The sequence below is a fragment of the Bos mutus genome, chromosome 4 (genome assembly GCF_027580195.1).
Source record: "Bos mutus isolate GX-2022 chromosome 4, NWIPB_WYAK_1.1, whole genome shotgun sequence".
NCBI lineage: Eukaryota > Metazoa > Chordata > Mammalia > Artiodactyla > Bovidae > Bos > Bos mutus.
In genome coordinates, this window is record NC_091620.1 from 29,797,424 (window position 1) to 29,824,446 (window position 27,023).

The 27,023-nt window shown below is 36.5% G+C and overlaps 1 pseudogene; it reads left to right on the top strand.

The window, feature by feature from the left end:
• The window catches only part of LOC138987567 (motile sperm domain-containing protein 1 pseudogene), a 32,806-nt pseudogene extending 16,603 nt beyond the window's left edge, over nucleotides 1-16,203 (top strand).
• The last annotated feature ends 10,820 nt before the right edge of the window (nucleotides 16,204-27,023 follow it).

Here is a 27,023-nt window from a genome sequence, read left to right on the forward strand (position 1 = left end):
GATCCAAAACATAGGAACTGGCTAGCATTAATAGAAATGCAACACATCAAAAATGGACTGCTTGTCTAAATATACCTTAACAAAAATTAAAAATTAAAATGCAAACATAAAATTGAACAAAACTCTTAGCATGTATGAAATAAAAAGGGCCAATAACTCTAAAATATAATCATTATAATTGTTATCAATGACAAATGCTAACCTCCTTAAAATATTATAATTTAAGGAGTAATTTTTAAAAAGGCAGTGAGAACACAGAAAAATGAGATTAATAAAATTTTATAAGTGAGGAAATAGAAACTTAACAAAGAATAAGCTTAGTAAATAAACCAAAAAAAAATTTTATCCTTATATACAATGAATTGTAAGCTAAAAAATATGTTTTTAACTAAAATTTGATAAAAAATTAAAATTGCAAATTCATAATTTTAGGAGTATAAATGCATACCGTATTTCTGAAGATATTTGTCAATATGCACCAAAAGTTCATTTTAATGTATATAACCTCAGATAATAAGGAAATGTGTGAGAAACATGTAAAAAAGAAAATTTAAAAATTTTAGTTTTGGGAATTCCCTTGCAGTCCAGTGGTTAGGACTCCATGCTTCCAGCGCAGGGGCCAATGGTTCAATCCCTGATCAGGGAACTAAGCTCCTGCATGTGTGCAGAGCAGCCGAAACAAAAACACACACACAAAAAATTTTAGTTTCATTTGGTTTGTTTGTATTATACATTGGGAATATTTAGAAACAAATTAGACATCTTAAGACATCTTAAGAGGATTATTTATATTAACTGCAATGCCTTAACATGATAGAAAGATACTATTGACAGAATGATGGTCACAACATATTGCTTAGGAAAAAAAAAAGAAAAGAAAATGAACAAAGTAATATGTACATGATTCATGGAAAACAATGAATGGGGTACATCAGTTACTCACGGGTCATCTCTGGATATTAAAATTACATGTAAATGTAATTTTATATTAATCCTTATTTTCTGTATTCTAAATAGTAACTTATTTAGAACAGAACTTTTAAAAATTATAATTGCTAAAATTCTTTAATTTTCAAGCACATATAAAACGACATAAATCAATAAACAGTTATTAAGAGCCTGTATTTTGTGTAGTTACACTTAAGTATAAAGTGTACTGTGGAACTAAGTCACAAATCAGTAACATAGCAGGGTAGATGAAAAGCACTGTATAAGTGAATACATCAGCAGGATATTTTGACTTAAGACTTCAAGAAACTGAACGCAACCTTGTTGAATATGCTTAAACAAAAAACAAACAAAAAACTACGGCCAGGGGTCGGGGGGAATTATTTGCTTACACAACTGGGCAGAGCAAAACTCAGGCTGATCTTAAAGATGACTGAAAAGAAGGATGTAGAAGCAGACAGATCTGGGCTCTGTTTCTGTCCATGTGACATCATTTTCTAATGTCAAGTTTTCTATATGGTGGAAGCAGGGGATGGTCCATAGCAACTTAGGGCTCATACCCATGTAACTCCATTAAAAAGACTACAGTTCAAAAAATTTTGACTGGTTGAGCTTGTGTTGCACCCACACTCTACAGCCCAGGATATAAGTTAACATGACTGGCACTCTCCACTGCTAAAAAATAATATTTGACACCTGTTAAAATAGTAAGTTAGACTTTTCTTTTGGGACTATTGTGATAAATATCAAGATATCAAGACTATCTGGGGTCCCTGGTGGCTCAGCCTGCCAAAAGAATTTGCCTGCCAAAGCAGGAGACCCAGGTTCTATAGGAGGATCCCCTGGAGAAGGAAATAGCAACCCATTCCAGTATTCTTGCCTGGGAAATCCCATGGACAGACAGGCCTGGCAGGCTACAGTTCATGGAGTCACAAACAGTCAGACATGATTTAGCGACTAAACAACAACAATATCAAGACTATCATAACAGAGAAGAGAGATCAGCCCAAACTCCTCATACAGAAAAGACAACTGGAAATGTATAGTCGATGAGCAGAATAAGTGGTTATTGGATGAAAGTTACAAAGAGAAGACATCAAGGTGGGGAGGAATTCTTGTTAAACCCCCTTAACAGGGTTCTTGATGAAGACAGGCCAGGGTGATCAGATATCAAGGGTGGAAGGACTCTTAATAAGAAGACTTAGCAGGATTCTTGCTACAACTGAACTAGGCAGGCTATACAAAGGGCCCAAGGACAAGGACTAGTTAAAAAGTGGGCTCTGAGGACCCTGACTAAAGTTTGGTCAAGGAGAGAGTCTTCGTTACCACTAAAACCACATTTTTGAAAGAGGAAGAAGGATATGGGAACAGGGTTCTGCTCAAAACAAAGGATAAGAATTTAAACATCATAGTGCGACTCACTAGAGGCTTATAAGAAATCAGTCATGGGAAATAACTCCAGCTTAAAGATACTTAAAGAAAAGAGTATAAATGTGATATTGAAAATTAATTAGCATTTTATAGGCAGACATGACAGCAGGAAGGAAGCCACTGCTAAGTCATGAACAAAGATAAGAAAGCAGGAGAAGAGAGATGAGCCTGTATGTGAATAAGTTCAGCAGTCTGGCTGGTATGTAGGATTCACGTAGAGAATTAACAGAAGATAGTTTATAAAAGTCTATTAAAGCTATATGTGGAGTATCATGAAATTCCAGCAAAAGAATTTGAACTCAGTCTGACTTTTCAAATCAGAGTACTCTTATCTCCATGAAAACGTGGTACAGCCAGGGAAACTTGGAGGCATATGGCAAATCTTCCTGAACATCAAAATCACCTCAAGATTTGGAATGAAATACTGGGCTCTTTAACCAGGAAGTATTTTTAATAACATGAAAACAAATGTTGATAGTGAGACAGGCCTGGGACCTAAGACCCTTTGAAGCAGTGCTGCAGAACTTCCCCCCGGGCACACCTCTCCCAGAGCAACAAAATACAAAGAAGCTGCATGGGGCCAAAAATAACTGCACATGTACAGCTGGGGCAAATTCTGAACCAAAAGATGTGAAGACAACAATAACAAAAAACTCAGCTGCCATTTCTGAAGAGCCAGTAACAAAAGAAAAGTGGGTGGCAAAAGCAGAGTACTGTGCATGCCTGCACTCAACAACGCAGAGGGGTGGGCAAACCACCTAAGCCATTCCTCTGCCCCCACCCCAGGATGTACCCCTATTCTACCCTCACTTCATATAAAGAATGGAACAGGAGGGTGTAGGGGGAGCTGTGAACAAAGGAACAAGTTACTTGTTTCACTTCCTCCTACAGCCAGGGCAGGAGCCCCAATAAAGCGTTGCCTGAAATTCTTATCTGACCTCTAGTCAATTTCTGTTACTTGGGAAAGACCAAGAACTCTGATTGGTATCAATAGCATGTGATTAAGAATGAAAAGTTAATTTGCATTTTAAAACTGCAAGGCAAGATTGGAGGAGAATTGATAAATTCTTTGCCCCCAGGATCTTCCAGTCCTCTCCCATCTGCCATTTGGATAGAAATTCTTGAGAACTCTGCTGCAATTCAAGGATGTGTGAGCATGAAGACAGAATAATGAAAAAGCATATATTATATAAATGTTAGTGTGAAAAGTGAACGTGAAAGCCATTCAGTTGTGTCAGACTCTTTGTGATCCCCATGGTCTATACAGTCCATGGAATTCTCCACGCCATAACACTGGAGTGGGTAGCCTTTCCCTTCTCCAAGGGGTCTTCCCAACCCAGGGATTGAACCCAGGTCTCTTGCACTGCAGGCGGATTCTTTACCAGCTGAGCCACAAGGGAAGCCCTAGTATATACAGAATCAGGAAAGAAGGGTAAGAATAAAGAAATGGAAGCTAGTTAGAAAAATATTTTTATAATTCAGGTATAATACCATAAGGTAATGGCAATGGAGATGGGGAAAAAAGGAATGATTTAAGAAACACTATAAAGGAATTTAAAAATATGTACCATGTTTTTAAATAAAATTCTAACCACATTAATGAAAATAATGTTGATACTATGTTGTTAAGTCAAACTGACACTAAGGTCATGAAGAATGCCTAAGTCCACTGAGGTATTTGGTCCATTGTACCTTTTTGTCACCCCTTTTTGCTTACCTGCCACAACAAAGGGCTAATGATTAAGAAGGTAATATTCATGAACTCCCACAGACATTGTTCTCATCAGACTCCAAGACTTCCATGGCAAGAGGAGCCATAAGTCTAATGAGTAATTCTTCATCCCTTCCAATTTCAACAAGACTTCACTTTCCTTCTGGGATACTTAAAAATGGAAGCTAATTACAAGAGTTGATAAAAAGTCTGAACTCTTGGGTACAGTTGTTCTGGTGCCGTGCCTGAAGAAAGACAATATAAACTTTGAAGACAGGAGAAAAGGTAGTTAAAATCAAGAATATGTGGAAATTTTCATATAATGAAGTGGGAATCATGAATCACAAAAAGTAAATTTGAAAGGAAACATAACTGAATTCTATAAAAGAATGAGGATGATACGGAGGTAACTGATTCTGGAACAAAACAGCACCTACTATGTACTAAGAAATTGTATTTGCCATAATGCATTCTATTTTGAGAACAAAACTGGTTATTATTATTTTAACATTTCAAATAAAGAAACTCAGGCTCAAAGAATTTGAGGATTATCCCACAATGAGTGAATGAAATAGTGCCAGGTGATATCAAAGAAATTATCACTCATACCCCAGTGGATGAAGATAAGAGGTATCAGAGCCTAAAATTAAAATTAAATATAAGTGAATAAAAATTCAAGGAGAACTCGGATTCTTGACTACAACTGTGCAATGAATAGTGAGTATATATCATGAAGATTTTTGGAATAGAAGGCTAAACCCTTTGAGACCGAAGCATGGCAAATAATTGGGAAGCTTTTATAACACCACTGCCCTGTCTCTCTCAGAAACAGAATTAATGTGTAACAGCATCAAAGTTGTTAAAATGTGACAGATATTTATCAAGCACAATGCTTAGGATATCTTAACTCTATTAACATTCCTATGACATTATTACAAATAATCAAACATCTGTGTTTTAAAAAGATGTTTTTATATGTATAATATCATATATGAAACGAGTCACCATCCAGGTTCGATGCACGATACTGGATGCTTGGGGCTGGTGCACTGGGACGACCCAGAGGGCTGGTATGGGGAGGGAGGACGAAGGAGGGTTCAGGATGCGGAACACATGTATGCCTGTGGCGGATTCATTTCGATACATGGCAAAACCAATACAATATTGTAAAGTTAAAAAATAAAATTAAAAAAAATAAAGTAAACTATAAGGGAAAAAAAAAGTTGTTTTTCTTTTATACATAATTGCTTTTCTTTGTCATAGAGACCCAGAACTATACAGTAATGTAATCCCCAGGATCCATGCCATGGGACTCTATTATAAATGAAGCCTTGGTACAGTGAGATCTTTTTGGTATTTCCAGTAATAAATCCCCTGAGATAGGGTCAAAAACACATCTACTTTATACTGAATTCTACATTCTCCACAGCAGTACTGTGAGGCTCTGGCCTTATATCATAAATGTGAAAGCCAACCCTCAAAAAAATTTTGATTCAGATGGAAAACCTAAGAATTATCTTTAATATGACCATGTAATGCTACAAAGAATTCTGAGCAGCTCTTATCTAACAGCATTATACTGTCTCATGAGATCTATGTACCAAGTAATAGCTGCCAACCAAGCCAAATCCAAAGCCAATTTCTAATTTATTATTTCATAGGGAACTTTGAAATATGCTCATTTAAAAATCTGCCACATAACAGCAAGTTCTGTACCACTCTTCTGTAATGTCAGTACAATATTGCTAAGCACAGGAAAGAAGCATGAATGTTGACACTCAATTATGGATATTAAATTCAGTCTCCCATTTCAGATCTATGTCAGATGTCACCATCTTCAGGAATTTATAAATGAGCAATTCTCTTCCTCTAGTCAATGTAATATGAACTATAGCTTGAGAAATATTATGTTACACCACTCTTCTTTGGCTACACACCTGTAAAATATTCTTTCGTACCCCAGAAGCTCTGGATCACAGAAATTTCCCAAATACTTCATCCATCACTGTATTGTAGTTACCTCTCAAGTGTGATTTCAGTATTCAGAGGCGAAATGGAGCATAGCAGATCATGACTTCTAACTAATTCATGATTTAAATTGTTATGCCTGGTAAGCTTGAGCATTTTTCAAAATAAGAATTGCAGTGGCCTATTTTTAGGAGCAGCACAGTCTAAATTACCAGCTATATATCTATACATGCATGACTTCACAAAATGGAAAAATATGAAAAGGTATGTTGGTGATAACAGGGACATTTAAGGTCATTGTTTGTTGCTACTCTTGTTTATTTGAAGAAACTAAAAAAGTAAGGCTTTATATTTAGCATTCTTTGACCGCTTAAACTGTGTGCTGAAAGGTTAAAAGTTATAATCAAAAGTTAAAGTTTTGCAATCAATTGTGTCTTAAACTCTAACCTTAGAGCTCAGCTACTGAAAACATTTTACTTTTCTCTGGAGACTTACTGTTCATGGGATTCACACTGCAAAATCATATTAGAGCTGAAGCATTTGTACAATTTTCTGTAATAAATGCCTTCAGACAATGGTCCCAGATTTAGAGCAGATTTCCTAACAGAGAATTCTATATTGGTTTATGGTACAGTGAAGGCCAAGATAATCAAAGAAATGTGGTTCACTTTCAAAGGAAAAGTTAAACATTTTGGTCCCTAAATCAGAAGTCATCTGCTTTTAGCAGTCATGATTACATGTAATAACCAGCAGGCTATGATACATTTTAAGAAATGTATGTATCACACAGTGATAACGTATATTGCCAATTCATTATTCCTAACTCTTTTACTTCCATTTTATCATTTCTGACTAATTGCATGTTCTGACAGTTTCTATGATATGTGTGATACTGAATAATAATCATTGACTATTCATCCAGCTGTGGTAGGAAACATAGCCAGGGGAAAATGTATCCCAGATGATATATCAGCAAATGTTACTTAGACTTAAATAATTTCATGTTAATTTGGATTTCAGCAGTAATTAAGAAATTTATGCCTTAAATTTTTTTCACTTTTATTGACATTGTTAATACTTTTCAGCGGCTAATTTTTTAAAAGTTTCTTATTGACCATTTAAACAGAGTTAGCTTATCAGTATAATAAACTTATAAGCTTTGGTTTTTTAAGGGAAATTTTCTACCAATAAAGAATGGCTTGGGATTTGTTTTCTCATAGAAGTTTTGTTTATTAGTGGTTAGTTTCTGCTTCAAAACAATTCAATCTTATTTCCTAGATTAATTTTGCATTTGAGTGCGATATACATACAGGAAGAGTCTTCATGTGGACAAATATTAAAACCAAACTGTAACCTGGAAATGCCATACCAGCAGCTCGTCATCTTCAATGATGCATTTCAACAGAGTCGCAATTTCATCACAAGCGACCACTTCAGTGGTTACACTTGAAACCTGAACAAAGTCTGGTTTTACCTGTGGCTGTTCACTGAAATTGCAAACACAATTCAGTACGCTTTTATATACATTCTAGGGCTTTAACTCAGTCATGCAAAGAACCCAAAGGCATCTGACCTGCTAAGTTGCCTGAAAATATGGCACTGAAAGTTTTTCTCTGAAATAACTCAAGTATGGCTTTAGTTTTATTATAGATTTCACTTGGAGGCAGTGAAGAAGATAACATGCTTCACAGGCTGTCCTTGCTAATCTAGCAATACCTGGTCTGAGGTTAAGGATGGAGTGAACACTTAGAAAATACATGTTAAATGAAAGAGCATTTGCATAGTTAAACAGTTTCAGTGACAAGGAAGTATCTGTAAATTCAAAATTCTGCAATGTCTACATAGATATTTTCTTATCTTAGACTATCATAAAAGTAAACAAGATTGAAACCTATGGCATCAAATCATTAATTTACTCATAACTGGTTGACCTATTTAGCAAATGGGGCCTTCCTCGTGGCTCAGTGGTAAAGAATTTGCCTGCCAATGCAGGAGATGCAGGCTTGACCCCTGGGCCGCAAAGATCCCCTAGAGAAGGACATGGCAACCCACTCCAGTACTCTTGACTGGGAAATCTCATGGACAGAGGAGCCTTGTGGGGCAGTCCACGGGGTTGCAAAGAGTCAGACATGACTGAGAGACTGAACTGAACTGAAGACTTAAATATGGCAAGCAAAGAAAAAAGGAGCCAAATCACTCTATTTTATTAAAGATATAGCTGTTCATGCCTGGGCACATTAAGTGCAAAGTGAAAATTATAGACAATGTCAGACTCTAGTATAAGCAACTCGAAATGGGAATTAGAGTATGAAAGAGCTCTGAGCCTCAGTTTCCTCATCCGTAAAGTGAAAGTGGTGTTTCTGTAAGATTTCTCAGATTGAAAACTGTTAAAGACAGGGTAAAGTGATTTCATACCCCTAAGTATCCAGAGCAACAGAGATAGCATAAAGAAGAAAAAAATAAATAAATAAACCTCCGAAAAGCAAACAATAAAACCTCTCACTGATTTGCTGTCACATCCCATGGTACTTTAAGATTATATCTGTTATACATACTATACCTAAGACATTTATACAATCTAGGATGAAATCATTTCATATGTTATTTCCTTCCCAAGAACATAAACTTGTTTTGTTTTTTTTCTGTTTATATGAATATGAGGTAGAAAATCATCACACTAACCATGGTTAGAGTCTTTCTCAACATTTAAGTAATGGACAAATATCCCCAAATTAGCACATGCTAAATCATCTACAGAGAACCTTCCTGAAGTCTTACAAATGTGGAACAACATTTGAGCAGTAGTCCTCAGATGGAGAAGGAAATGAGCAGTGTTATTTCTGAACCAACAGGATTTTTTTTCTTTCTAAAGTATCTTTTCACTTGGAACTGACATATACAACTGCTATGTATAAAACAGATAACTAAAGAGAATCTACTCAACAGCACAGAGAACTCTACTCAATGTTCTGTGGTGACCTAAATGGGAAGGAAAGAGGTCTAAAAAAGAGTGTATATATATACACGTACAGCTGATTCACTCTGCTGTACAGCAAGAATCTAACACAACAAATATAAATCAAATATACTTTATACTGGAGTAAAGCAAATATACTCCAATAAAAATTAATTTTTAGAAATGCATTCTTTCACTCAGAATGATATCTTTACAGTCAGAATAGGGTTGTGGGTGGTGGATTTGTAATTTGGGAAAACAGGAATAATACATCATCATACACACATCTTCCTTCTTCTGCTCATCCACAAGAAGATCATCAAAATCACCCAGGAATTTCTGCAAAAACTCTGACAAGTAAGTGGAAATTCACAGGTTAAAGCAATGTGGTGTGGTGTTGGGGAGTTTTTCTGAAGCGTGAGTACTTTTGCCCGATTTCAGTTAGCCCCACCCTCGTAGGAGTCACAGCCTCAAAGCAAAAGTGGAAATAACGTATACGTAAGTTCAAAGACTGCAGTCATCTGAAAGTGAAAGTTGTCCAGTCATGTCTGACTCTTTGCAACCCCATGGACTGAATTCTCCAGGCCATAATAGTGGAATGGGTAGCTGTTCCCTTCTCCAGGGAATCTTCCCAACCCAGGGATTGAACCCAGGTTTCCTGCATTGCAGGCAGATTCTTTACCAGATGAGCCACCAGGGAAGCTAGCACATTCCAATTTACCTATCTGGTCCTCTCTCACTGTAAAACTAAGTAATAATTTTCAGAAAGGGACTGGAGTCCCTATTTTGAGAAAACTACAATTTCACTTCTATTTTATCAATGTTTTAATATCATTTTACATCTTTATTTACATGAAAAATTGGTATCTCTTAGGCAGAATGATATTTTAAAATACACAGATGCTGCAAATAAAACATCTCGTGGCTGTTCAACAGAAACATAAGGCCACTGAAATATATTAATTTTTCAGTACACATGTAAATGTGGCTAAGCAAAAATTTGGCAGAAGAACAAATATTCTCACAAAGAAAATACAACACAGTAAAACATAAACACAATTAAAGGAGCCAAATTATACCCCATCAATGGATGAGAGAGGCGTGCCATTGACTCTGTCTGCATGGTAACTATACAGTCAATTTTCTGGATTATTAGACAAAATATGCACAAAAGCTTTTGGATGATTAACTGTGTATAATAGAATCCTATTAATTTAGCCAACATTCATTGAACACCTATCATATTTCATGCACTATGATAACCACTGGAACTACCAAGATGAAAAGAGGCACAGTCCACACACTTAGAAGCCTGACACCTTAAGTCTTTTCTTTACTGTGTAGCTTTAGATGCATTATAGATCAGCTTACGTTTCTTGAATACCAAGCAAAGTCTGATACAACATGATTCGTCAAAGTTCAGCAATGCTCTTTCCTTACACAAGCATGTAAAGACGAAATTCACTTTACAGTCTACGACATTTCAGCAATATATAGACATTAAAAATATATTTCATTTTAAAATGTCTTGTTCATTCATTTATTTCGCTCAAAAAATATTTATCAAGGGCTTATTCTGTGCAACATTCTGTAACTGGAGACACAGCAATGAAATATCAGCATACTCCTTGTTTTTCAGAACTGTAATTGTATATTATTCTTTTCACAATAACAAAGCTCCTTAGACCCTTCCATCTGGACAGATTATTTCTTTGTTTCCCTGCTGTTAGAGTCTGCCCTTCTCCTGAGAATATCTACGCTTCACTCATCTCCACTCAACTTATTTGGCTCAGTCTTTACTTCCTTGTCTACCCAACAAGGAAGTAAAGATTATTATCTGGTTATTATCATCAGATCTGATTATTATTATCTGACACACTAATATATGCTAATGAATCAATAAAATATCTGCCCCCTACTGAGTGACAGTTGTGCATTTGTGTAGTGTCCTTCTAGAGACCATGTGTTTAAACTTAAGTGAGTCTACTGGTAGGTATTTCAAACTCTTAGACAGTTCGAGGAAATGATGAGATTGAATCCCTAAGCAGTTACCTGTATGGCTATGCAGGGATTATACTATTACCATCTGGTGTTAAGTGTTGTGAAAGTATTTTGGTATTTAACTGCACTGCCCATCTCATGGCGAGGTGTTCCCAATATGACACTCATACCTTCTGTTTTGGAGACTTAGGCATGGTCCTTTGATTGATGAATGTAATCATTTCATTAAAAGAGGTGTTTTTGTTTTCATCCTTCATCCTGCTGTGTCCTACTAATCATTTACTAAAATGAACAGAGGACATCCATCCTCAAAAATCAGGTTTAACAGCCTCTATTTCACATGCACTTTATCAATCTAGTCTGCTGTCAGAGTAAACCAATAATCAGGAATACTTTCTATTATATGCAATGAATTTCAGTGTTCTAAATGCAGTTAATTTAAGACCATTGTAGGAATAAAGAAGCTAAAGGCAAAGGAGAAAAGGAAAGATATACCTATCTGAATGCAGAGTTCCAAAGAATTGCAAAGAGAGATAAGAAATCCTTCCTCACTTCTCAATGCAAAGAAATAGAGAAAAACAATAGAATGGGAAGAACTAGAGATCTCTTCAAGAAAATTAGAGATACCAAGGGACTATTTCATGCAAAGATGGGCACAAGAAAGGACAGATGTGGTATGGATCCAACAGAAGCAGAAGATATTAAAGAATAGGTGGCAAGGATACACAGAAGAACTACACAAAAAAGATCTTCATGACCCAGACAACCATGAATGTGTGATCACTCACATAGAGCCAAACATCCTGGAATGCGAAGTCAAGTGGCCTTAGAAAGCATCATTACGAACAAAGCTAGTGGAGGTGATGGAATTCCATTTGAGCTATTTCAAATCCTAAAAGAGGATGCTGTGAAGGTGCTGCACTCAATATGCCAGCAAATTTGGAAAACTCAGCAGAGGTCACAGGACTGGAAAAGGTCAGTTTCATTACAATCCAAGGAAAGGCAATGCCGAAGAATGTTCAAACTACCACACAATTGTACTCATCTCACAGGCTACCAAAGTAATCCTTAAAATTCCCCAATTAGGCTTCAACAGTCTGTGAACTTCCAGATGTTTAAGCTGGATTTAGAAAAGGCAGAGGCACTAGAGATCAAATTGCCAACATCCACTGGATCATCGAAAAAGCAAGAGAGTTCCAGAAAAACATCTACTTCTGCATTATTTAACTACCCCAAAGCCTTTGACTTTGTGGATCACAACAAAATGTGGAAAAATTTTTAAGAAACGGGAATATCAGACCACCTTACCTGCCTCCTGAGAAATCTGTATCAGGTCAAGAAGCAACAGTTAGAACTGGACATGGAACAACAGGCTGGTTCCAAACTGGGAAAGGAGTACCTCAAGCCTGTATGTTGTCACCCTGCTTATTTAACTTATATGCAGAGTACATCATATGAAATGCCAGGCTGGATGAAGCACAAGCTGGAATCAAGACTGCCAGGAGAAATATCAATAACCTCAGATATACAGATGACACCATCCTTATGGCAGAAAGTAAAGAGGAACTAAAGAGCCTCTAGATGAAAGTGAAAGAGGAGAGTGAAAAGTTGGCTTAAAGCTCAACATTCAGAAAACTAAGATCATGGCATCCGGTCCCATCACTTCATGACAAATAGATTAAGAAACAATGGAAACCGTGAGAGACTTTATTTTTGGGGCTCCAAAATCATTGCAGATGGTGACTGCAGCCATGAAATTAAAAGACTCTTGCTCCTTGGAAGAAAAGCTATGACCAACATAGACAGTATGTTAAAAAGCAGAGTCATTACTTTGCTGACAAAGGTCCATCTTGTCAAAGCTATGGTTTTTCCAGTAGTCATGTTGGAGACGGAAATGGCAACCAACTCCAGTATTCTTGCCTGGAGAATCCCAGGGACAGGAGCCTGGTGGGCTGCCGTCTATGGGGTCATTTAGAGTCGGACATGACTGATGTGACTTAGCAGCAGCAGCAGCATGTATGGATGTGAGAATTGGACTGTAAAGAAAGCTGAGCACCAAAGAATTGATGTTTTTGAACTGTGGTGTTGGAGAAGACTCTTGAGAGTCCCTTGGACTGCAAGAAGATCCAACCAGTTCAACCCAAAGGGAATTAGTTCTGAATATTCATTGGAAGGACTGATGCTGAAGCTGAAACTTCAGTACTTTGACCAGCTGATGAGAAGAACTGAGTCATTGGAAAAGACCCTGATTCTTGGAAAGATTGAAGGCAGGAGGAGAAGGGGATGACAGAGGATGAGATGGTTGGATGGCTTCACTGACTCTGTGGACATGAGTTTGAGCAAGTTCTGGGAGATGGTGATGGAAAGAGAAGCCTGGCATGCTGCAGTCCATGTGGTCGGAAAGTCGGACACAACTGAGCAACTGAACTGAACTGAATTGAACTAAGGAATAACTACCATTAATGCATGGGGAACTGTGCTACTTCTCTTTATTTTCCAACTCATGTGGTTCCCTTTATAGTTTGATGAGGTGGATTATATATCTCCACTTCACAGTGAAGAAACTGAGATTAAAATCTTTGGCTTTGGTTGCATAACTAGTGAGTGTAACATTTTAGACTAAAACAAGCAGAACAGATTTCAACAGTGTCAGAAATAGAGCCTGACCAAAACTACTTCTGCCACTACCTACCACTGTGATTGAAAGTCTACTTTCAGAAAATCATTATTTGGAGTTCTTAAGATATTTTACTTGACTTGATCTTTTTTGCTGTTGTTTCATTTTAGAAGCTTATTAAATAAATGTGTTCCCCTAAGAGGAATAATGCCTAAAGATTTTCACCTAAAATATTACTGAACATTTAGACATTTTATAGGGAGACACTGTCTTTATGAGCGCTACACCTTATATCTAATCTTACTAAATCTAAGATGCCCTTAATTGGAAAATGCACCAATTTTCTATGTACTACTGAAAAAATGCCAGTTAATCATGACAGTGATAATGATATTTTATCACATCAACTAAAAGTTACATCTCAATTTCAAAGATGCTAAAATGTTAAAAATTCACTTTTTATGTTTGGCAAAATAATGTAGAACATCTGAACGTGAAGAAAGTAAAATAAGATGGAATTCAAACTAATATTACCTGCTTTATCCATTTTAAAAAAGATTACTGAAATTACTAGTTAATTCCTTAAATGGGTTTGATACATCATATTTAAATAGTTCTGTGTTATTGCAGAATTAGAATAGGCACAATCATTATATTCAGAGGAATACAGTTGCTATAGTTATGAGTTTAATTAAGAAAATACTGATTTAATATCTATTACTTATACTTTGTTTTGTACAATGTAAAGGCAAAACAAGAAGAGGCACAATGTTCTTTGATTCTTAGAATTTCTAACTGAGGCCAAGATGAGGAACTGTTTCAGTTTAAGTGGGTCAGTCAGTCAGTCAGTTCAGTCACTCAGTCGTGTCCAACTCTTTGCGACCCCATGAATCACAGCACGCCAGGCCTCCCTGTCCATCACCAACTCCCGGAGTTCACTCAGACTCACGTCCATCGAGTCAGTGAAGCCATCCAACCATCTCATCCTCTGTCATCCCCTTCTCTTCCTGCCTTCAGTCTTTCCCAGAATCAGGGTCTTTTCCAATGACTCAGTTTTTCTCATCAGCTGGTCAAAGTATTGAAGTTTCAGCTTCAGCATCAGTCCTTCCAATGAATATTCAGAACTAATTCCCTTTAGGATGAACTGGTTGGATCTCCTTGCAGTCCAAGGGACTCTCAAGAGTCTTCTCTAATACCACAGTTCAAAAGCATCAATTCTTTGGTGCTCAGATTTCTTTATAGTCCAGCTCTCACATTCATACATGATCACTGGAAAAACCATAGCCTTGACTAGACGGACCTTTGTTGGCAAAGTAATGTCTCTGCTTTTCAATATGCTGTCTAGGTTGGTCATAACTTTCCTTCCAAGGAGTAAGAGTCTTAATTTCATGGCTGCAGTCACCATCTGCAGTGATTTTGGAGCCCAAAAAATAAAATCTGACACTGTTTCCACTGTTTCCCCAACTATTTCCCGTGAAGTGATGGGACAAGATGCCATGATCTTCTACACCATAACTCTGTCCTAACATCATTTGTAAAGTGCTTCTAAGAACCTTCTAGGTATTTGAGTCCTCCGGTATCCCAGCAGGCAGTGCAGCCTAGAGATGCTGACAAAGGACTGGAAGGAGCAATCGCAGCTGCTTTCCGAGGAGTCGGTATTGCCGAGATTGCCAAAATGCTTTGGAGTTTTTAACTGATTTTTAAGAAAAACCCCAAATAGATTTGAGACTGTAAAAACCGACGCCTCAGCGAGGGGGATTTAGTGCCAATGCATCAACAAAAGACAGCCAGATTTACTGGAAGGAAATCTTCCTGTCTTTGTGTTTCCCACAGAGCTAATATCTTATGCAGATGATCAGTCAACACATAAGCAAGTGTTGACACTCTATAATCCCTATGAGTTTGCCTTGAAGTTCAAAGTGTAATTCGTCATAGAGATGTCCGATCCTGTCACTATGGCGCAATAGACAAATTCCATCTCCAAGTTTCCGAGCAAAGCCAGAGGAAGGCTTTAAGAAGCAAAGAGGTTGTGGCTACTCTTCTCCCATCCGCAAAAGAACAACAAAAGGAAGAGGAGGAAAAAAGAGTAAAAGAACATTTAACTGAAAGTTTATTTTTTGAGCAGTCGTTTCAACCAGAAAATAGAACTGCCTGTCTTCCTGGCAGTGGTGTGTTTTACAGCTCTGATGCTTCCCACGCTGGGGGATGTGGAATGGCTGGTGCCTCTCTACCTCCACTTAAGTGTGAATCAAAAATCAGTGGCTGCTTATATCTTAGGTATTATCACAAGGGCTATATTTAGAACATGAACAAGGAGTTCAGTTGACTTCTAAAGTACATTTATCTTGAAAATATGAACGTGGACTGCCTTTTATCTCTATTTCATCCCATTAACATGCTACAAACTATAGAATGATTTACAATCATTTCAAATGTATAATATATATTTTAAATTACTCTATAATTTTATTCCAAGGACTCCAGCACATTATATTACAGATAGCAGGGAGGCTTCTGAGTGACACTTAGGAAATTATTTGAAGAAATTCTTTTTATATCTAAGCCACCCATGCAAAAGACTTTAATTAAGACATTTCTTTTTTTCTCATCCTTTTCCTAATTCACTTTGATTGTTGCAGTCATGTGTCCTTCAAAGTTAAAGGCCTAAAAGAGCAAACTGACCAGTCTAAAAGTAAAAGTACATTTACTTCCTAGGTACGAACATCAATGTTCCTATGTAGACTATGCCTTGTCCTCTATTATTATAAACACTTGCCATGGTATTTCTAAAATACAAGTTTTACAGTTAATATGTAGAGAGTAATAAAAAGCATAAAGTTAAAAAAAAAAGAACACTTCTGTATTCAGCTCAATACAACCATCATTGCCAATCCTGATTCAAGAATATCCAATCATCACTTCTAGTATAACCTGAAGTATCCTCTGTTTATCCTCTCCTATTATTGTACCCTTTACTTCATCAACCACCTGAGCAAAATTTCAAATTAGTTTTTTATTTATTTCTTGTTTTTAAATATTATCCATTTATAATTAACTATAAAGTAAACATCAGAATAGACAGCAATAGAAATATCATAAACCTCAGAGTCGGAGTTGAATTTGAATTACATTTTCAGGCTTGATTTCTTTAGTTGCAAAACATAAGAATTAAAAGAAATAACATAAGTAGCTGGTATGTAATGAGTACCAATATACATTAGCTTCCCACAGACGCATGCTTTGTAAACAGTCAAGTGTGTTGATTTCTTTAAGGATGCCCTACGTCGTGACATTTTGGAGCTCTAGCAGTGGGTAAGAGAAGACACAACAGTTGTGGCTGAGGTTGAAAAGAAAATAAATATCCTAAAATTCTGGAGGACACCTAAGTAAGTAATAAGTGTAGTCACTCAGTTGTGTCCAACTTTTTGCAACCCCATGATGTAGCCCCGTAAACTCCTCTGTCCACGGGATTCTCCAGGCAAGAATACTGGAGTGGATTGCCACTTCCTTCTCAAGGGACACTTAGGGGGACATCTAAGATATGTTTAATAAGAAACACAATTTAATAATTTAATAATAAATATTTTACGTTTCTCAAATGGGCACAAAGCTACTTATTAATATACACATGTTTCAGAAGACTCTTAATACTTACACTTTTTAACAATGTGTTCATTTTTCCCTCCCACTTTCCTTCCCCACCACTTTTCTTACTTTTACTTCCTAAGTCTGCTTCAAAGTCCCTATTATTGTATAGTTGTGGCTTTGTTAACTAGTGCTTAGAAGAAGCCTTTCTAATTACTTTGTCCCTTCACCTCAATCTTTGGATGAAAATCAAATATGCAGAAAAGAGACTCCAATGGCTGTTTCATTCTCATCTCTGTAACGGGAAAAACCAGAAACAGCTAACTTTGATTCAATGTTTTACAAAATTCTAGTCAAGTTTCAGTGCCTGTGTAAAATTAATTGAGATGAACATAAATTCTTCTTTGTTATTTCTGGTCCATGAATTAATTTTTCTAAAAGTTTCTACTTTGATTCTTCTATAGTAATCAGGATCCTAGGTACAAGTTAGTAGCTTTTTGGTGACAATCCTCAAGCAGTAGTTTGATAAGGATCTCTCTCCCCCTCCACCATTCTGGAAATGTATCTGCAAACATTTAATCTCAATTTCACACTGAATTTTTATTGTGACTTCTTATGTTGGTTTTGGACAACTTTTAACTTGATAAATAAATAGCCACACTTTATTTTCCATATTTTAACTGCTATTTTATGCATCTTCCTACTTTGTACTAAGAAGGTAGAAGAAAAAATCAGTACTTATCAGTGAAAATTCATAGTTATAAAAAACTGAAACAAAGCAACACCTGTACCGTTTTATTTTTACTGTTTCAAGACAGGCAGAACTTTAATAATTAGTTTTAGGAAAAAATTTTAACAAGTCAACAAAAAATCGGAACACCTCAAATTCATTTTTCTGATGCATAATGACTAGTAACATCCCTACAGCTAGCTGTTTTTGTGTGATTGATTTCTCAGCACAACATATTTACTTTTAGAAAAAAGTTTTCTTTATATGTTAGTTCTTTATAGGATTCTCCCATAACAAGGTTTTATTATACATTCACCTTAGCTAGGGCTTCCCTGGTGGCTCAGAGGTTAAAGCTTCTGCCTGTAATGCAGAAGACCTGGGTTTGATCCTTGGGTTGGGAAGATCCCCTGGAGAAGGAAATGGCAACCCACTCCAGTATTCTTGCCTGGAGAATCCCATGGAGGGACGAGCCTGGTAGGCTACAGTCCACGGGGTTGCGAAGAGTCGGACACGACTGAACTACTTCACTTTCACTTTCACCTTAGCTAATGCTTCCTGCTCTACTTTCTTCATATTTATATTCTCAGAAGGAGTGCTACTATTTCCTAAAATACACACTAAACTGTTATCAGCTGGCAGTGAAGTTAGTCATAAAACTGAAGCTATTATATTTGAAGTAACTTGGCAATTAATACCAAATTACATTGACAGGTCTTATTAGGTAAATTATTCAACATAAATCCTCTGGCTCAATTAATTGCTGTATAACAAAACTTTTAACTTTAGGAATACCTATACTAAGAAGCCAATGATATCTTGTTTCAAATGAATATTTGTTTTTCTTTTAAGCAAGTAATAGTACATCTCCTATGGTTAGATTTACAATGGCACAACTCCTAGGTAAGTCCTTACCTTTCCAATCTTCTAATCTTAGCAGAGAGCCCTCATAATGAGCAGGGCAGACAGATTGTGAGGACTCCAGCTCTACAGCAGGGAAAGGTAATCTTAAAGAAGTATTTTCAAAGCAAAATAAAATACTTTAGAAGCACTGACTCCTGTCCATCACCTATTTTACAAATGAGGAAAGTGAAGACCCTTTCTTGTCCACAGTGACTTCTGTCCTAGTAATTTTCTTTAGCTGAGGAAAACATTTTTTGAAATCAGATCTTTTCATACACAATGTTTATTTTCTCAGAGGGGAAAAAAATGTTTCCCACCTTTCACACTTGGAAACTTACATACCTTGAAAACCTTTAAGGATTTTTGACTCAGTTTAAAATTTAAAATATTTTACTAATTATGAAAATTACCATTTCTAGCCGATAGTGCTAGATGCTTGGGGCTGGTGCACTGGGACGGCCCAGAGGGAAGGTATGGGGAGGGGGGAGGGAGGAGGGTTCAGGATGGGGACACGGGTATACCTGTGGCGGATTCATTTTGATGTTGGGCAAAACTAATACAATATTGTAAAGTTTAAAAATAAAATAAAATTTAAAAAAAGAAGAAGAAGAAGAATTCCTTATGTATGTCAGGTATTTTGTTAGACACTGAGGATCTAGAAATGAAAATATATGGCTCTCTGACATGAAAGATCTTGCAGTCTAGAAAGGAGGCAAAGTGACAAATAACTATAATTCACTATACTGATGTCATAATAAAGGTGCATGTAATGTGACAAGAAGCACAGAAGATGGGAGTTATATCTGCCTAACAGTGTAGAGTAACTTTTACATCTAAACACTCTTTCTTCTAAACTTGCTTGCTTTTTAAATAAATACCATATAAATCCTAGTATTCTAAAATTGATGTTTTCGGAACTATGATATATGGCATTTCATCGAAAACATACTGAATCCATAATATATAACAAATTGCTCTCCAGTATTCTCTTACCTAATAAATCCATCATTAATTAGAGAAGATAAGAGCAGCTTTAAAAAAAAAAAAACTTTAATAAATTTGTGATGTTGATCACTTTTCAAACATTTTGTTCTCAAGTGGTCACATATCAATAGTATTTATTGGGTCATAAATTTAAATCAGTTCGTAAATCATGTGACTCAACTTTGTGTAAACTTTCTAGACTTTTGAACTATAACCATTCCAGAGTGGAAAAGCTTCACTCTAAACTATGTGCAAGGAGATCCAACCAGTCCATTCTAAAGGAGATCAGTCCTGGGTGTTCTCTGGAAGGAATGACGCTAAAGCTGAAACTCCAGTACTTTGGCCACCTCATGCGAAGAGTTGACTCATTGAAAAAGACTCTGGAAAAGACTCAGATGCTGGGAGGGATTGGGGGCAGGAGGAGAAGGGGACGATAGAGGATGAGATGGCTGGATGACATCACTGACTCGATGGACATGAGTCTAAGTGAACTCCGGGAGTTGGTGATGGACAGGGAGGCCTGGCGTGCTGCAATTCATGGGGTCGAAAAGAGTCGGACACGACTGAGTGACTGAACTGAACTGAAACTATGTAGGGCATTGAACCTAAAATGCAATCTGAATAGGCTTTTATAACATTGTTTCTATTAAAAGTGTGATTATGCAACTCTCAGGTAAGCTCCTTCAAAGAGGAGGGATAGGAAAAATACTTAAGGCTTTCTGCTGAGGTTCCCAAAGGTTTTCACAGTAGTGTAAAGACAAACTGGAAATAGAACAGGACTCAAAAATTCTGAAACAGTTTAAATACATGCATGGCTAAAGGTGGTTTCTTTGCTAACAAAAGGAAATTAAATTCTCTTTGGAGAAAGAAATATCATATAGTCCTTCTATAACTGTCTAACTTTTCTCTATAACTTTTCCTAAAGATCTGTGGTATTCACTAAATGACCAAAACAGCAAGACCAAAATCCACATGACAGAAAAAGATCCACAGGTAGACCATTTATATATTATAGCAATCAAACAGGGACTTTAAAGTAACAATGATAAATGTGTCCAAGAAAACAAATAAGATAAAAAATTTTACTAGCAAAATGAAACCCATTAAAAATAGTCAAGTGGAAATTCTATAAAAATAAACTTACAATAAGTTAAATTGTGAATTTAATAGATATGCTTACTGGATGATAAGATACTGCAGAAGACTATTAACTTGGAAACAAAGGAGCAGAAAAATAAAGTTAGTAAAAGAATTAAAAATATATAAAAGAGAAGGAAAGTCATATGGGAATACTAAAATTATCTAACATGCCTGAAATTGGAGTACAAGAATCAATGGAATGAAAGAATATTTGCACATATATTGGACAGAGAATATTCCAAAATGGATAAAAACTAGCTGGCAACATCAAGCATAAAACATATTAAAAAGCTCTGAGATCAAAGAAGATAGGCACCTGAGCTGTACAGTCACTGAAAAAGGAAAGGAAAAAGAAAAAAAAACTTAAAAGAAGGTAGAGGGACAGAAAACAGAAAAGGAAACATTACCTTCAAAGAAGTGACAGACAATAAGACTGACAGCTTGCTGAGCAGACATGATGCAAGTCAGAAGACAATGAAATGACAGTTTAAAGTACTGAAAAAAATAAATGCCAACCTAGACACCTTCCGTCAGTGAACACATCCTTAGAAAGGTGGTGAGATGAAGAAATGTTCAGATAAATAACATATAAGAAAAGTCATTTCAAGGGCAACTGCACTAAAAGATATAACAAAATTGTTCTTTAGGAAGCAGAACTTCACAAAGCAGAAGCATAGTAAAGCAAAGGATGGGTAAGTTTTTTAAAGTATTGACCTGAGGGTAAATCTAAATAAATATTGACTGTTCTAAATAATAATATCTAGTGCTGTTTGAAGTGTGTGTATATGTGTGTGTGTATACACATATATGTACTTGTATGCATATAAGCATACAAACACACATATATATGTACCTGTACTTGTTTTTGTATATATCATTAAAATATATAACAATAGAAAAAAGTTTAGGAGGTAGGCAAATGAACTTAAAATGTATAAAGTCCAGGAATTAATAAAAAATATTAATAAAAAGTAGACCATTGAAACCTCTGGTGCAGCAATCCCCAACCTTCTTGCCACCAGAGACTAGTTTTCTGAAAGACAATTTTTCCATGAACTGGAGAGAAGGTAACGGTTTCAGGATGATTCAAGCATATTATATTCATCGTGTACTTTATTTCTGTTATTATTTTATCAGCTCTACTTGAGATGATCAGGCATCAGATCCCAAAGGCTGGGGACTCCTGCCCTATGGATCCTGCTCTATGGATATCACTTCAATAATAAATATACGTATATAATTAAAAAGCTAAGAGAATAAAGAAAATACTTTAAAATTATACAATTATTCTAAAAGAAAATAAGAGTGGAGGGGGAAAATAAACAAACAAAAAAACCCTGAATATATAAAGATAATAAATTTAAATTCCACATGTATCATTACTTATATTTATTATTTGAAATTTAAATGGATTAACTACTCCAAATTTTTTTTAAATTGTCAGACTGAATAGAAAAAAATCAAACTATACACCGCTTACAATGGATATGATTTAAATATTAAAAGACATAGAAAGTTTGAAAGAAAAAAGATGAAAAAGCATGCCATGAAAAACTATACATAGAGAGAAATATCTTGTAATAATTGTATTAGGGTTCTCCAGAGAAACAACCAACAGGATATAATATAGAGATATATAGATATAGGGCTTCGTCGTAGCTCCGTGGGAAAAGAATCTGCCTGCAATGCAGAAGATTTGGGTTCAATTGCTGGGTCAGGAAGATCCCCTTGAGAAGGAAATAGCAACTTACTCCAGTATCCTTGCCTGGAGAATCCCATAAACAGAGGAGCCTGGCAGGTTCATGGGGTCACAAGAGTCAGACCATCACCACCACAGAAATAGAGAGACTTGGCTCATGCAATTATGGAGGATAATAAATCCCTAGACCTGCAAGGCAACTAGGCAGAAGGAGTTCTCTATTACTCTGGGAAGAGTCAGACTTTCTGTTCTATTGAGACCTTTAGCTAGTCAGTTGGGGTTCACCCACACTGAGGAGAGCAATCTGCTTCACTCAGTCTACCAATTCAAATGTTAATCTCATTCAAAGACATTCTCACAAACACACCCAGATTATTGTACCAAATAACTGGACACCCATGGCCTAGTCAGGTTAATATGTAAAATTAATTATCACAACAACAAGAAAAAGATAAATTCAATTGAAATATATAACAATCTTAAATTTGTGTGGACTTAATACTACAGCACCAAAAGAGACGAAGAAAACTCTTACAGAATTGAAAGGAAAAATAGACAAATTCCAAAAATACTGAAAAAACATTAATATAAATTCTTCTTGTAATTAATAGAAAAGAAAAGCAAACAACCAACAGAAAAACATAATTGACAAAAAACATAGTTAACAGAAAACATAATTAACAGATGTGGAACACTGTCCCTAACAATAAAACAGTACACTCTATTTCTGCCTACTGCTGCTGCTAAGATGCTTCAGTCATGTCTGACTCTGTGTGACCCCAGAGACGGCAGCCCACCAGGCTCCCCTGTCCCTGGGATTTTCCAGGCAAGAGTACTGGAGTGGGGTGCCATTGCCTTCTGCCTAATAGAAATACTTTATATAAAAGGTCATCTATGGGTCACAAACCAGTCTCTACAGATTTATAATGATGAAACTAACATACAAGTCAGTCCCCTATATATGAACAAATTCCGTCTGAGAGCACATTCATAGGTCCAATGAGTCTGTAAGTCCAACAAAGTTAGCCTAGGTACCTGACTAACACAATCAGCTATACAGTATGGTACTGTAATAGGTTTTATAGTATTTTTCACATAAAAAAAAAACATAAAAAACAAACACAAAATAAAGAAAACATTTTTAATCTTACAGTATAGCACCTTGAAAAGTACAGTAGTACAGTACAACAGCTGGCATACAGAGGCTGGCATCAAGTGAACAGGCAAGAAGAGTTACTGACTGGAGGAGTGAGAAAAGAAAGAAAGGAAAGGGAAGTCGCTCAGTCAGGTCTGACTCTTTGCAACCCCATGGACTGTAGCCTACCAGGTTCCTCTGTCCATGGGATTTTCCAGGCAAGAATACTGGAGTGGGTTGGCATTTCCTTCTTCAGGAGATCTTCCCAACCCAGGTCTCCAGCATTGTAAGCAGATGCTTTACTGTCTGAGCCACCAGTGAAGTCCAGGAGGAAGGAGAGAAGGTAGGAAATGGTAGAGCTGAAGGATCATCAGCAATAGGAGAAGGAGGGCAATCTGCAATTTCACTCATGCCTGACATTGATAGCACAGGTTCTAGTTCCTTCAATTCTGGATTCAATTCTATCTACCCTCTGGAAAAGCGATCCAGAAATGTCTGGATAGTAGCTCTTTGTTGTTGTTGTTGTTGTTGTTGTTGTTTTTCTTATCATAGATTATATGATAGCACTGTATTGCCACATTCTGAAGTGTTGTTGCAACCTTTGTGTGCCATTCTGCGTTCAGGTCCTGTTCCTCAAAAAATAATATTGCCTCCTCAGATAAAAAAATTGCGCTTGCCATTTCCTGCATCATGAATCCCTTTGGTTCTTCAATTACTCCTTCTTCCTCTTGTCTCTCTTCATTCTTTCTCTTTCTCAACTCCATCAGGTCTTCTTCATTGGCAAGCTCTTCCTATTGCACAGCAAGGAGTTCAAAAAAGCCATCTTCTTGCAGTTCTAGCTCCAGTTTTTCGCTGAGGGTCACAAAGTTACTGAAGACTTTTTTTCAGGGTAATGGCTGTAACCTCATGCTAAGCAAAGTCAATGGTTTTTATGCCCTTGTAGATATTATCAAATCAGATCAGATCAGTCGCTCAGTCGTGTCTGACTCTTTGCGACCCCATGAATCACAGCACGCCAGGCCTCCCTGTCCATCACCAACTCCCGGAGTTCACTGAGACTCATGTCCATCGAGTCAGTGATGCCATCCAGCCATCTCATCCTCTGTCGTCCCCTTCTCCTCTTGCCCCCAATCCACATTATAGTCCTTCCAAAATTGCAACAAGGTTCTTCCTGATTTGTCACTCACCTTTACTGCCTGCTGAAAAGTGTGATGTAAATATTTCTTGAAAGTTGCTACAACTCCCTGGTCTGTAGGTTTGATGAGTGATGTAGTATTTGGTGGAAGATGAACTCCTCTGACGATGGGGTGAAAGCTGTCCATGAATAGGGGTTGGCCTGGAGCACTGACAAGCAGCAAAAGAATGTTGAATCAGATGTCCTCCCCCAAGCAGTTTCTCTACCTCTGAGATAAAGTGGTGGAAAAACAAGTCTTGGAAAATGACCTGTGTGACCCAGGATTTGGGGTTACTCTTCCACGTAATATGAAGCGAGCCCTTTTCTATGTTCTGGGGTTCTCTAAGTGATAAACTAAGAGAGGCTTCAGTTTCATATTGCTGAGGACTGCCACCAAACAACAGCGTTAGCTTATCCTTTGCTACCTTATAGTCTGTCATTAACTTTTCCTCCTCACTGATATAACTTCAGTCTGGCATCCTCTTCCAGTATAGTCCTGGCTCATCCACATTAAAAAGCTGTTCGGGTAAATACACGTCTTCATCAATACTTTCTCAAAGACTTTCAGGAAATTCTCAGGCATCTACCATATCTGCACTCACTGTCTCGCTACTTACTTTTATGTTGTGAAGTTTGACTCTAGCCTTGAACTAATGAAACCAGTCATGGCTGACATTAAAAGATGCACCCTCTGATTCTTCACTGTGTTTCTTTTTCAAGTCTTCATACAAGCTTTTATCTTTATCTTAAATCAGCATTAGGTTGAGCAGGACTCAACATTGATGCTGATTCTGCATCCACACGCTGAGAAATTTCTCTATCTTCTCCACCATTTTTCCATGCTCCTTCTATATTATTGTTGACATCACTGGCACAGCACACTTTACACAGTCAATGATTTTGTCTTGTTCTTTAGAATCATGTTGATGGTTGAACAACTCATTTTATGAGTGACATCTACCATCTATTCCCATCACTCAACTCAATCATTTTTACTCTTGTTTTCATTGTTATCACTTGGTGCTTCTTAGCAGTACCAGCTTCATGACCACTGCTCTCACATTTGCTTCTGGACATTTTGGGCTTGAAATAAATATACTGTACTACTGTACTATACAGTATTATAAAGTAAAGTACACAAAAGCACAATTATAGAGAATGCATGGACATGACAATGTATGCCAGACACATGAACCAACTTATGTGATTGGATATGCCAGTGCACGTTCACATCTTTGAAAGTTTCCCAACCTAAAGGTTCATTGGTAGGGGGACTCACTGTATAACATACAGAATATTTTCTTTAATTATAGTGGAGTTAGTCAGAAATGATCAAAAATATATATATCAAAAATTACCAAATTTCAGATACTTAAGTACCACATTTCTAAGCACCTACAAAACCAAAGAATTAGTCAGAATAGTAATTAGAAAGTATTTAAAACATGGAATACCAAAACGTGTGGGAAATACAGAAGGCAGTGCTTAGGAGGAATTATGTAGCCCTACTTGAAAATATTAGAAAATAAGAAAGGCTGAATAGTAGAATTACATCAAGGACCAAGAAAAGGAATGACATACTAAAATTCACCAATAAAAACTAGATAAAACTGAAAAAGAAATCAATTAAATAGAAAATAAACACATAACAGAGAAAGTCAAGAACATTAAAACTGTCCTTTCAAAAGACTAACAAAATGATGAACCTCCAGAAACATTACTCAAGGAAAAAAAAAAAAAAGAGAGAGGAATACATAGAATACAACATCACAAAAGAAAATGGGCAATATTACATACCCCACAAACATTTAAAAAAATAGTAAGAACAACTTTATGTCAATAAATTTAAAAATTTAGAGGAAGTGACTGGACAAATTTGTTTCAAAACTCAACTTTTAAAATATCAGGTGGATGAAATTGGAGCCTATTAAACAGAGTGAAGTAAGCCAGAAAGAAAAACATCAATACAGTATACTAATGCATATATATGGAATTTAGAAAGATGGTAATGATAACCCTGTATGCGAGACAGCAAAAGAGACAC